Source organism: Hippopotamus amphibius, chromosome 6 (genome assembly GCF_030028045.1).
Source record: "Hippopotamus amphibius kiboko isolate mHipAmp2 chromosome 6, mHipAmp2.hap2, whole genome shotgun sequence".
Taxonomy (NCBI): domain Eukaryota; kingdom Metazoa; phylum Chordata; class Mammalia; order Artiodactyla; family Hippopotamidae; genus Hippopotamus; species Hippopotamus amphibius.
Window position 1 is genome coordinate 147,742,058 of NC_080191.1, and position 12,356 is coordinate 147,754,413.

The following is a 12,356-nucleotide window of genomic DNA, read 5'->3' on the forward strand; positions in this document are numbered from 1 at the left end:
AAATGGAAATAATAATAATAGGATCTAACTCTTAGAACTGCAAGGAGGATTAAATGAGATAATGTATACAAACTGCTTGACAGTACCTGGCACAAGATGGCTGTCAGCAGATGCTGGCTATAATTATTTCTGGCCCTGTCTGTGGTTTATTTTATTTTATTTTTATTATTTCATTTATTTATTTTTGTCTGTGTTGGGTCTTCGTTGCTGCGTGTGCGCTTTCTCTAGTTGTGGCAAGTGGGGGCTACTCTTCGTTGCAATGTGAGGGCTTCTCAGTGCGATGGCTTCTCTTGTTGCAGAGCACAGGTTCTAGGCATGCAGGCTTCAGGAGTTGTGGCACACGGGCTCAGCTGCTCTGTAGGATCTTCCTGGATCAGGGCTTGAACCCATGTCTCCTGTATTGTCAGGCGGATTCTTAACCAGTGCGCCACCAGGGAAGTCCCTAGTGGTTAATTTAAGTGTTGGCTTCCCTCTTAAGTTATATGTTTCATGAAGGAAAGGACTGTGTCTCATCACTGTATTTCCAGCGCCTGGAATAGTGGGTGCCCCGCCCGTAGATGCGGTGGCGTGTTTACAGATGAACAACAGCGGTTATTCAGAGGCATGTCCCCTTGAAGCTGGAGGAGACAGGTTTGGGGCTGCCGGCCCCTCTTCTTCTCTCGTATCTCAGCTTTGCGTATGGATCTACCTGATTCTGATACTGCTTCCTTCACCTTTCAACCTAATTCTCCTCCCTCCCTTGCCTCCTCACTCACAAAAGAGCACAAGGGAGAAGACTTTAAATCAGTAATCCAATATGGTCGCAGGCGTACTTCAACTTTCAAGACACCGAGGGAGAGGGCTGAAGAATGACCATACCAAGAGCCCTGGACCGGGATTCCAGAGGCCTGGTTCTGCCCAGGACCAGCTGGTTCATCGAGAGCAAGTTTTGTGACCCACCTGGGCCCTGGTTTCCCCATCTGCAAAATGTGGGGAGACTGGGCTCAGTGGTTGGAGGCCGGGGGGTGGGGGGAGTGTAGTTATCACTGTTAACACCACTCCTTTCCACCCCAAGGAAATTTAGGAAAATAAGTTGGAAATTTAGTTTTCGCAGTGAACGAGTGGGGAGAGTACTAGTACTGCTATGTAGTGCCCAGGGGCCAGCAATACCAACTTCCTGCAGAGCCTGCGTTGATCTCACACAAAGGAGCGGTAGCAACAGCGCCCTCTGTTGATAAACACCGAATGACTGCCAGGGTTGTCCTGGTCTCTAGTAAGACTCTGTAATGTTGTAAGGGTGACCTTAACAAAGGAATCAGCAGCTTCTCTTCGGGAATAGAAAGTTTTTAAAGTAAGGGCCACAAACCACACCTTATACAATGGTTATTTCTCTACTAAAGCACCGAAGGAGTGTAGGGGAACTGCAGAGAGTTACAGAGGGTCTGGCTGATATCATATAGCCAATTCACCCTGAAATTCTTTAAATGGTGCCATGCAGCCAGGGAAGGGGAACACCTGGCCGTGTCTCGTGGGAACCTCTAGGAACTGACCCGTCTGCTCTTATCCTGTGGCCCCTGACACTAAACTACATTCTCTAAACATATTGTATTGTTTCTTGCCTCTCCGACGCTGTGTTTTCTTGGCTTGGGATGCCCTTCACTCCCAACTCCCCAGCAAACTTACTTTCTAGATTCAACTCAAGCATCACCTCCTCTGAAAGTTCACTGTCAATCACCCCCGGCCTCTGTGCTAGTAATGAACATGTCCATATTTCTACTATGGCGCCGAGCCCAAAGGACCATTAATCTCCCTTTCCCTCTCTGTGTGTCCTTCCCTCTCTCCTGTGCTGCCAATGCCCCCCCCCCCCCCCCCCACCATTTGCAGCAGAAACTTTTCCCACCAAAAATCTTAAAAGGACTCCTCCTGGTTCATGCAGGGGCTTGACCAGCAAAGTCTGCTCCCTCTGCCTCCCAACTCCCCCTCTTCACCTGTGGGAGCCCCTGAAGGCACCTCGGCCAACACAGTTGGAGAAACATTACACTAGATTTTTAACTTCTTAAGCGACAGGGAATCGTCTTTGAGTGAATAATTCATTACAAGGATGTGTCAACACCTAGTTCTTTCTATCAGCAGCCAGCGAGGGAGCGGACAGGATACAATCCACTTTACATTCCAAATGCAAATGGCATTGGGCATTGGGCAGTTCTTGGTTTGAAATAAATAAATTAAATATCTGCGACTTTTTTGACCTTAGGGCACGTGGTTGTTTTTGTTTTTGTTTTAATAACTGCTATAACGTAACACTAGAAAAGAAAACAACTTACTTCTCCTCCATTTTAAATTTCCCTGCCAAGCTGAAATAACTGTTCCAGATAGGTCTGACAGATGACTGAATAATACACCTTGGGGATGGTAGTTGGGCTCAAATGGGATCCTGGAGGTGGAACAATTAGCAGCTTCAGCTCAGTCCCAGGCAAAGGTGCCCTGTGCTCTGAAACAGAAAGGCTGCTGAGCTGTCAACCTTTGATGGGGGGAGGGCCACAAAGGAGGCTGCCCGGCAGGAGGTGCCTTTTCCATCACTAGAGGATGCCAAACCAAATTAGGATCCAGATGAAGGCAGACTTTGAGGGATTGGCTAGGCATCAGCTGACCTCAAGATCACTAGAAACCTGAGGCACATCATTGTTAAGACAGTGTTTAAAGAGGCAACTTCATAAAATCACAAATAAATTGAGTAGGAAAAGCCCCTAAGGTGCCTAATCTAATCCTTCTTTTAGAGATGAGGCCAAAATCTCACAGCTAATGAGGACCTAAACCCAGGACACCTCCTCAACTATTCTACTTCTGCCTTCCAGCTCCTGAATTAGAAATTCTTATCACTAAAATTTAAACACAATTTTTTAAACAAACCTTTTTATATTTCACCTAACTTCAATTAAGTATGAACCATTCGTCTCTGTTTCATGGAGGATTTAATTTTTTTTTTAATTTGAGGGCAGGGCAATGGGGAAGATATCATTATGAGTTTTGAAGTGAAAATTCAATACTACTCCTAATTTTAACTTATTTCCACTTACAAGTATAACCACAGACTCTATTTAATCTGGATCTAAAATACATATTCAACCTAGGAGTAAAAAATAAATTCTGGGGGAAAAGAAACTTTTTAGAAGAGACAAAGTTAAAACTTTTTATCCCAGAAAATCAGGGAAAAATATCCTGTCAGATTGCAATTGCTGAGTCATTTCTTAACAAAAGAATGAAGTAAGGTTTTTTTTCTACTGAAATAACCAACAATAACAAAAATAACAGACTAAATCTAGAAAAACAAAATTGGTATTCCAGTAGGACCCAAAGCCTCAATCATGTTCTCCAGCATAAAGAGCCCCTCCCAAAGAAAGAAGGAAAAAACTGTCAAGTCAAATCAGGGAAAGCAGAGGCCACGGGGTCACTCAGCTGGTGTGAAGCTGAGTCCCTCTAAAACAGAGTTCCTCTGCTGAGTTTATGATTAAGCTCCCTATCCAAAGCTTTATTCCCTTTCTAGCTCTACAGCGATTCCCTTCAAGTTTGAGGAGTATCAAAGAAAAGGCGGGACTGAAACTGACCAGGACCCTGTGGGGTCCTCCTGGGTACAAAAGCCCCTTCATGTCTCCTGTTTCTTGTGTGTAGAAAAAGGCTTTTGTCTCCTAGACCTTCCCTAAGTTCCAAAGAGCAAGGTCAAGAAATTAATGATTAGGACAATAGCATCATCAGACACCTAGTTCTTCCCAAAGGGGTATCAATAACAATCTGATGCATGTCCTTGAGTTGTTCTGCAGAAACTAAGACCCCCCCACCGAGGTGGAGGATGGTGACTACTTGCTGACCACAAGCACACAGACCCCAGACTGGTTGGAAACAGAAGACTTGAGTTCCAGAAATACCACCCTGTAACCTTACCAGGAACCTATCAGCAGAAGGTCCACAAGCTGATTACACAGCCTATGACCCTCTCCCCTCGTCACAGGAGGGAGGGGATATGGGGACATATATATAAATACAGCTGATCCCCTTCATTGTACAGCAGAAACTGGCACAACAGTGTAAAGCAATTATACTCCACTAAAGAGCTTAAAAAGAAAAACAAAACCACACACTAGCCTGAAAGCCATAGGGGAGTTCAGGGTCTTTTGAACACGAACCACCCATTCTCCTTGCTTGGATCCTATAATAAACATTTCTCTACTTCAAACTCTTGATATTTTCGTTTGTTTGGCCTCACTGTGCATTAGGCACGTGAACTTGGGGTGGACAACAGGCAGGTGCACTCCATCCCGGTGCTTAAACAGAGTTACAAACACACTCTGCTTCCCTTCTTCTTTACTTCTGCCTCATGTTTGAGGATTATAGTACCTTCAAGGATTACAGTACCTTCAGCCCTCTGTCTCCACAGGTTCCACATAAACACGTTCAACCCAAGTCAGATAGAAAATGCTTGGAAAAAAAATTCTGGAAAGTTCCAAAAAGCAAACCTTGAGTTTGCATGTCAGCAACTATTTATATAGCATTTTCATTGTATTTACAACTATTTACATAGCATTTACATTGTATTAGGTGTTATAAGTAATTTAGAGATGATTTAAACTATATGGGAGAATATGCATGGGTTATATGCAAATACTATGCTATTTTACAGAAAGGACTTGAGCATCCACAGATTTTGGTATCCAAGCGGGGTCCTGGAACCCACCCCCAACCCCCACCCCACCACAGATACTGAGGGACTGTGTTGCCCCTTTACCTACTCCCTAAAATAAGTACAAGAGAAAAACAAAGGTTTTGTCTGAAATAGTCATGCAGGCCTGGGCTCTGCTATTGCTGTTATTTTCTAAGGAACAGCAAGATGGCTTTAGAACTGCTGGCTTGAGGCAAGCCTGGAAGACAGAATACTTTCATTTCTAGGTCACCGAAATACATGTGTTTCCAGCAGAGCACATGAGCACACCGGGGCTGTGGAAAATGCAGACACTCCACCCACCACCTCCATTCCTCCTTGTCCAAGGACTCACACAGGTAGAGTGTTTTTAGCTCTTCAAGCTTAGCTTAGACTTGATCTCACCTTTATTGAGGAAGACTTCTTCACTTTCCTAATTGCAAGCAAGTTCCCTTACCTTTGTATTTTCACAGCACCCTACACTACCCTACTGATCGTAATCCAATACTGTGATTTACAAAATGTGCACCATAAGAACCATGAAAATAAATGAAATGAAATAGAAAAACAAAAAACACAGTGTAGAACATAGTAATGGAAGCTGTTGTTTCACAGATCAAATGTTATGATTACACCCATCACCTATCATTGATACTGCAGAGCATCACCTAGAATCGTCCTTTCAAGACTGAAGTATCTGAGAGCTCTCAGCCAAGGTCCTCTCTGGGAACTGCCCTTAGCCCAAGGTCACGCTCCCTCCTGGAAACAGCCAAATCCAAATGGCTGGTTATTTATACAGAAGTATGAAGGCTTAATCCTTTAGTCTTAAAGTCAGGCAACTCTGAAGAGCCTGCTCAGCTCCTGACCTCTCCTCAGGATGGCTGAGGTCTTTGTTGAGACTGTATTGCAGTGAAATTTCTTCCCCTGCACAAAGTTACTCTCTTCACAGATGTAGATCCTACGAACACTTCCCAGTAAAATTCCTACAAATAAATCTCCATCTCAGGATCTGTTCCTGGGGAAACTCCATCTAAGACAATCGATACCAGGAATGGCCCGAGGAGACAGACTCTCAGAGTAGCTGTCAGTAAGCCTCCATCACTGGTGGAAGGTGGCTTACTGGTAGCCCTGGCATGCTGTAGCAGTGTCACTGTCAACACTGGGGAACTGGAGTAGGATACAGGTGCCAAGGAACACACTGGCGAGTCCAATATTTCAGGCTTCTGGGAGGTCCTGAGGAAATAGTAGCTTAAAAAAGGAGAATCAGATGGCTTTTGCTGAGAGTACTAGAGAAAGACAGTGGAAAGCTATGGTGATTGATCATCAACTGAAGGCAATGTGTGAAGACCATAAGGCAGATCGGGTTAAATTCCAAGGTCTGTGCAGTATTTTTAATCAAGATGGGAACATTGGGACTTCCCCGGTTGTCCAGTGCTTAAGACTCCATGCTTCTAATGCAGGGGGCATGGGTTCAGCCCCTGGTTGGGGAACTAAGATCCAGCATGCCGCGCATGGTGCGGCCAAAAAAAAAAAAAAGGATGGAAACATTGCTTCTGTAGACACGGAGGGTTCCAGGGATGAGGGGTTTCAAGTTTTCAAGTGCATTAACTTGGACGTCTCCGTTTCAAGTTTCAGACCTCATTCCCTTCCAATCAGGCTTGAATTGAGGGTTCAACTTTTGCTTTACTCTAATAGTTAATTCCTGGATCTGGTCCTTAGCTTTTTCTGCCCTCAGGCTGCAGAAGATAAGAGTCTTTTTCTAGTCTATCCAATTTGGGGGGGGCGGGGCGGTAAATGGACAGCAGCAATAGTCAAGTCAGAGAAAAGCATGGTGAGCAGGACCTCAGACTTCTCAGGAACAAAAATGTGGGTCACCCCAACAAGCCTTCCATAGAGAGCAGCAAAGATGCTAACCAAGGTGGTGGAGATGAAAATGGATACTAGAGGAGGGATATGATGAGCACTAGCTGCAACCATCAGACAATATGCAATGGTGGGAGCGTCTTCTTCCAACTTTGCCTAGGAAAAGAGACCAGCCAGAATCCTTGAGAAGCTGTTTCCAGAACTTATTATACAAAGCAGATGGATCCAAGCATCATAAGGAATTGACTGCCGTGGATGCTGCGGTGTGCTACCCAGATCCCTCCTTCAGGACTAGCGGACTCTGAATACTCCAGGAATTGCCCTTTATCAAAGAGAGCAGTTGGACCCAAGGTCATGCTCCCTGCCTAAGGTAATGCCCTTTACCTGCAGGAAGCAGGCAATTCATTGACTGGTTGGTATAAGAATACAAAAGCCTACATCATTTATGTCAAAGTGGAAAACTTTGAAGGGCAATCCCAGCTCCAGAGCTCCTTTTTTGGGGGATTGCCTGGGGCTTTGAAACTACCGTCAACTCCTTCCTCTGCCCAAATCTGTCTTCCTTCTCTTATAGGTATTGATCCTGAAAGCACCTCCCAAAACACTTTGTACAAGCAAATCTCTGTCCTCAGAACCTGTTTCCTAGGGAACTCAATCAAAGACTCTATCATCTATCTATCTATATGTATCTATATCTATCTATCTAGCTATCTAGCTATCTATCTATCTATTATCTTCCTAGCTACCTACTTACCTACCTATCTGTATTCTCAGTATTAATGTAAAATAATATTTCTTACTGGATCTGGGGTGAAAGTTTTAGAAAAGCTCTCACCTAAAAGATGAATAAAATAAACTAGGTCAAACATTAGGAAGTATATCCCAGATAAAGGGAACAGCATGTTCAAAGGTCCTGTGGTGTAGTTATTTGAACATTTGAGTAACTGAAAGCAAGCCAGTATGGCTGGAGTAGAGAGTAAGTGTCTAATGAGTCCCTGCAGGGCCTCACAGGCCACTTTGAGGAGTTCTATCTTTATCCTAAGACCGATGGGCAGCCACTTAAGGGTTTGAAGCAAGCGTGTAGGGTCATTAAGTTTGCATTTTGAAAAAATCACTCTGAAGGCAGGGCAGGGAATAGAGGCAACTAGAAAAGATGACGGAAGAATAGCACTTACAGTACTGCTTAGCAATTCATTTGAGAGATAATGGTAACTTGGGCTAGGATGGAAGTAACAGAGAAGATGAGGGGTAGAGAGAGTCCAGAGATATTCAGGAGGTCAGATCAACAAGACTTGGGACTGCATGGGCTATACAACTGTGCCCCATGTTTTCCAGAGTACTTGACACAGCAAGGATTCAATAAACATTTGCAAAATAACGGACTGGATGAAGTAGTGACATTTGAGGGTTGTATTCAGATTCTTGGTCAATACCACCCATACGTCCACATCAGGTTCTTCCATTCTCCGGCCCCCCCAACCCCCTGCCAGCACACATACATACTAAGCAGTACACACATCTTTATCTAGCTACAAAGTGCACAGGAGTAGATGAGGCAGGGCTGTAAGCAGGAATTAAAATCATTTCACCCATAAATAAATTAGAAGATGATTTTAGTGGATGAAGTTCCTTTAAACTCCACAGAGACAGCAATTTACTTCCCCTCTGCATAGATCACAGAGAAACTAGAAATTGGTTTTAGCTTTCCCTCTGAGAGTGAAGGTGAACTCTGATATTCCACTCACGGTTAAGATTAAAGCATAGTTAAGATCCCTATCTGAACATCTTCAGGAACGCTACCCTTCTTTGATACAACATGTCTTCAGGCAAAGAGGTAGACAAGATGACTTTATGAGAAGACTTTGTACATCCTTATGATCAAGGAACAGGAATGTTCATAGAATCTACTTGGCACAGTGTCTGCTCCTAGGGTTTCTCCAGGTTAACGGAGCCTCTATTTTTCCTTGACCCGCATGTGTCATTCATCAGAGTCTTAAAAATCCTCCTGGCCCATAGACGCAGAGCTGAGATCCAGCCCTTACTGCTCCCGGACTGTGGCAAAGATGAAGCAAGGTAGCGATAAGGACAGTTCCCAAGCAACAGCTCTCCATCTCAGCACCACTCACTGTGAATTCCTCTGCTTGGCACCTCCGAGAAGCAGAAAATGGATTGTTTTCAAGATTGTTCGGGGCCGGGCCAACCAAGAATTCAGGCTTGCTCACAGACACAGGGCGGGGAAGAAAAGACTGTGTCTCATTTTTCTTTGTTAGAAACTAGCATTCCTCTGTCTTCATGGCTGCCAGTTTGGCTCAGTTTATAAAAATCAAAATGGATGATTAAAGGAAAAAAATCAAATAGTCACAGTTTTTAGCAGACAATAGTTAATGTATGCAGATTCCGTGGCAGGGAGCCTGATGCCTGTACCCTGGAAAGGCGTGCACAGCTGAAGCGACAGCAGTGATGAGCAGACAGGCTGTGGGGTGATGAGAGCTCAAAAAAGTAGCAGAACCAGTCTCTTGGCCATGGTCTTAAGCCAAGAACACGTTGCCCAATAATCTCCTCTCTCAACCCCCCAAATGAGCACAAAACAGAAGATCTTGCTGGCTCTCATCTAACATATGCCACAGAATTACCACAATCAATTGTGGCTTTTGGACATTAATTTCTGGGAGGACTAAGCCCCCTAGATATGAGGGTTCAAAGGATGGGGACAGAATATTTCCATGCAGCCAGCTCCCCAGCCTCCCCAATATTCTACCTCTCCCTACCCAGCATGACAGCCTTCCCTGTCCCCCGAGTCCAGGCGACACGTGGGGATGTGTGTGGCATTTAAAAGCCCTGGTTCCTGGACACCAGGAAGTTTTTACCCAACTTCAGTAAAAGGAGAAAAATAAGAACTTCGTGACAAATTCTTCCAGAAAGCCAGAAGTATTCAACTTAAGCAGGCTTCTTAAGATTTCTGGCATTAAAACGCCCATGAATGAAATGGTCTCAATTTTTTTTTAAGTAAAAGTAAACAACTGTATGTTGGTTCCCAACGGTTATTTCTGGTTTTCGTTGGGGTGGCTGGGTGAGATTTTAGTACTATATGATATCTGACAGTCAGGCACAGGTGTTTTAGAATACATGGATATAGAATGATAGAAACGCTAAGAATCCCCTTAAGATACAAAAATGGGCTGTTCTTGATGCGGTCTGTAAAAAGTTAAATGTAACAATGTATATAGTGCTCAACAGCTTACAATAAATAACCCACGTGAATTCTATGGAGACCAATTTCTCTTTCGTCCTTAGTCTCTAATGTCATTGGACCTTTAGTCCATCAGGCACATGGCTTCTACACGCTAGAAGCGAAAGCTCCTCAGAGGACTCTGCCTTATGTCTCTTTAATCCTCTGACATTGTCAAGGACAGCACCTCGCAAAGAATAGGTGCTACATCACGCTGGGAAACATGAAGTTTCCAGGACTAGTGGACCTTGTAAGCTGCTTCCAGTCACAGTGAACAGAGAGACTCCCAGCGACCCATCACGGCTTAATCTGGGAGAAGCTTGACAAAACTGGGGGAAATGCTTACTTAAGAGGGGCAGAAAGCTTTTCCCTTAAGAAAAAAAGGCTGCAAGAATGGCTCGCGGTATGGGGACCGGAGGAAGAAGCCACATGGTCCGATGTGTTGTGCTCAAGAAGGTTGGGTGTTTGTTCTTCCCCAAGTGTCAACACCTACCCTGGGCCATGGAGTTACCCTGGAGACCTGAGCAGACCTTAGCACTCTGCATTTCAGAATCTCACAGTTTACCGGAGAAAGAGAAAGATATGACAAGAGAAAAGCAAGGTCCAGATGCTGCCCTGCTACAGTTCCTCCATCTCTGCCTCCCCTTTTCCTGAAAGAATACTAATCCGAGGCAGGACAGATCCAACTGCTCTTGGGGGAAGGGCAGCTTATTTTTTTAGACTTCAAATCAATAGCTCCCTCTCTACAGACTATTTTATGAGGCAACTCTGTCTTCCCCGAGGACCTCTAGCAGACCCTGTGCTCGCTCCATCCCACCTCCCAGCTGCAGATTAAGAAGATATATTATGTCTTCCCTCCAGGCCTTGCATAGGTTTGTCACTTACAGCCCCGGCCCGGCCCGGTGGTCAGATTTACAACCACATGGTCGAGAGTGGGCGGGACTGACTTGGCAGCACGAGGCACCACAGGCAAGGGGGCAAAGATAAATAATAAAAATAAAAAGACAGTGCTGCATTTCATTTCACCTAATTTATGGCTTTAATAGGAAGCCAGTCCACCCACAGCACGGTCTGGGTCCCTTAATAACAGAACGTCTGTGCCGCAGCAAGAGTGGGTCTGGAAGCTCAGAGCTGTGCGGGAAGAGAAAGGACCGCACCGATGTGGAGAGAAAAACAAAGGCAAAGGACCACAGTGTTCCCAACCATCATTCTTGAGGCGGCAGGAACACAAATAGGGACCCATTTGACTCTTTATCAGGGCTGTTGATGAATAAACCCTCTCCCACAGTGTCCTCAAACCTCCAGAAGTTTTAATTAAAACAAAAGAAGTGTCAGCAGGAGAAGCACTGGAATATAATTAGGGCCCACCAAACCTAAAGCAATACGGGAAAAAAAAGACTAGTAATGAAAGGGAAGCTTTCATGTTCTTACTGAATCCCTGCTCTGCTGCTGACACAAAAATCAATTTCAATAGGCTTTAGTTGTATCGGAGCAGGAACGCAGGCGACAGATGAAATTCAGTGAACGATTTACTGGAGTCATAATGATTGCCATGAAAAAAGGCTACAACGAGTGCTCTCAACCACATGCCTCCTCTGTAAGAACTCTGCAAGAATGTGTGTGTGTGAGCACGTGTGGCTATAGATATAGATGTAGATGGGGGTGGGGGGAGTTTGAATAGTTAGGTATGTTTTAGCCTAAAAGAAAAAAAAACCCTCTTTACCTCACACCCTTTAAGGGGCAATTTTAACCCCGCCCCAGGTGATATGTATCAATGCCTGGAGACTTTTTTTGATTGTCACCAGTGCTCAGTGCTGCTCCGGATATCTAGTGGGCAGAGGCCAGAGATGGTACTAAACCTTCTACAATGTATGGGACATTTCCCTCCCGCAACAAGGAACCATTGGGCTCCAAATGTCAACCTGGCCAAGACCAACAAACCCTGATTTAAAAGAATTTTACATTTAATAGATGCTCAATGAATGCTGAATTCTAGTAAATGTCATAGTCCCCAAAGGCACTAAGGTTACAAAGATCAAAAGATAAGGCCTTGCCCTCTGGGATCTCCAGTGGAGGTGGGGAGGAGATGTAGGTGTCATGGTTCTTTCTTGGCTTAGCAGTACTTACAAATGAGGGGCATATTCTCAATTCCAACACCCACGGCCTTCTAGAACTTAGGTAATACCCAAAAGCTTCTGAGACCACTCTCTGTCTGGCTTTTGTGTGTGTTAGGAAGCCAATTCCAACATCTTCACTGTCTCTCAATTAAGCAACATATTCTAAATTTCAAAAAACAATTGATAAAGTAATATTGGGGCTAAATAGAATTTGGTTTATAGTTGGACACAGAAGTATAATTTTTGCTAATTACATTAATTTTGGAAAGAATTTCCTATTTTCATTTCTCAACAACTGTTAGATTTTCTCAGCTCTTCGTAGTATGCGTGTTCTTTCCCCCTTCTCAAATGTTTAGTTACAGTTCTTAACTTGGCAGCTCGATTCAGGAATACATTATTTTGTTTAATTAAAATATAAACCATGATGAAACTTTATGCTTAAATATAAAGGTCAGCTATATAAAAATAAAAATGTTTG

The 12,356-nt window shown here is 44.1% G+C and overlaps 1 protein-coding gene across 6 annotated transcripts in view; it reads right to left on the minus strand.

Annotated features, from left to right (window-relative positions):
- Positions 1 to 12,356, minus strand: part of TNIK (TRAF2 and NCK interacting kinase) — a 385,050-nt gene that overhangs the window by 154,402 nt on the left and 218,292 nt on the right. The gene's annotated exons all lie outside the window — the stretch shown is intronic.